The sequence below is a fragment of the Nothobranchius furzeri genome, unplaced genomic scaffold (genome assembly GCF_043380555.1).
Source record: "Nothobranchius furzeri strain GRZ-AD unplaced genomic scaffold, NfurGRZ-RIMD1 Scf188, whole genome shotgun sequence".
NCBI lineage: Eukaryota > Metazoa > Chordata > Actinopteri > Cyprinodontiformes > Nothobranchiidae > Nothobranchius > Nothobranchius furzeri.
Genome location: NW_027223204.1, coordinates 17,501 through 17,922, shown reverse-complemented (window position 1 = coordinate 17,922; position 422 = coordinate 17,501).

The window sequence follows — 422 nt, the reverse complement described above, 5'->3', positions numbered from 1 at the left end:
CACCCTCTTGTCCTCTCTCCACAGGATGACCAGAGTGTCGTGTTTATTTTCAAAGTGTCCTCGTAGGATGACCATGAGTGCAGGAAAATTTTCAAAGTCCCTCTGTCGGATGACCATGAGTGCAGAAAAAATTTCAAAGTCCCCCCTTGGGATTACCAGACGTTCGAGATTTCGGCTGAAAAATTTTCAAAGTGCTGCCGAGAGCCTGCGCTAGTTGCTTAAGGCTTGAGGAGATCCGCCTTATGGTAAGTAAACGAAAAGTGCCTGCGCCCCTGGAGGTTTTGGAAGGTGCGAGCGATGACCATGCTCGGGTTAGTAGGGAAGCTCATCGTCGAACCAGAGATGGGTAAGGGGCGAACTGGCAGATGTCTTCCCACCGTCGAGCAGCATTCCGGGCTTCACATCGGAGGGCTCCAGCCGGC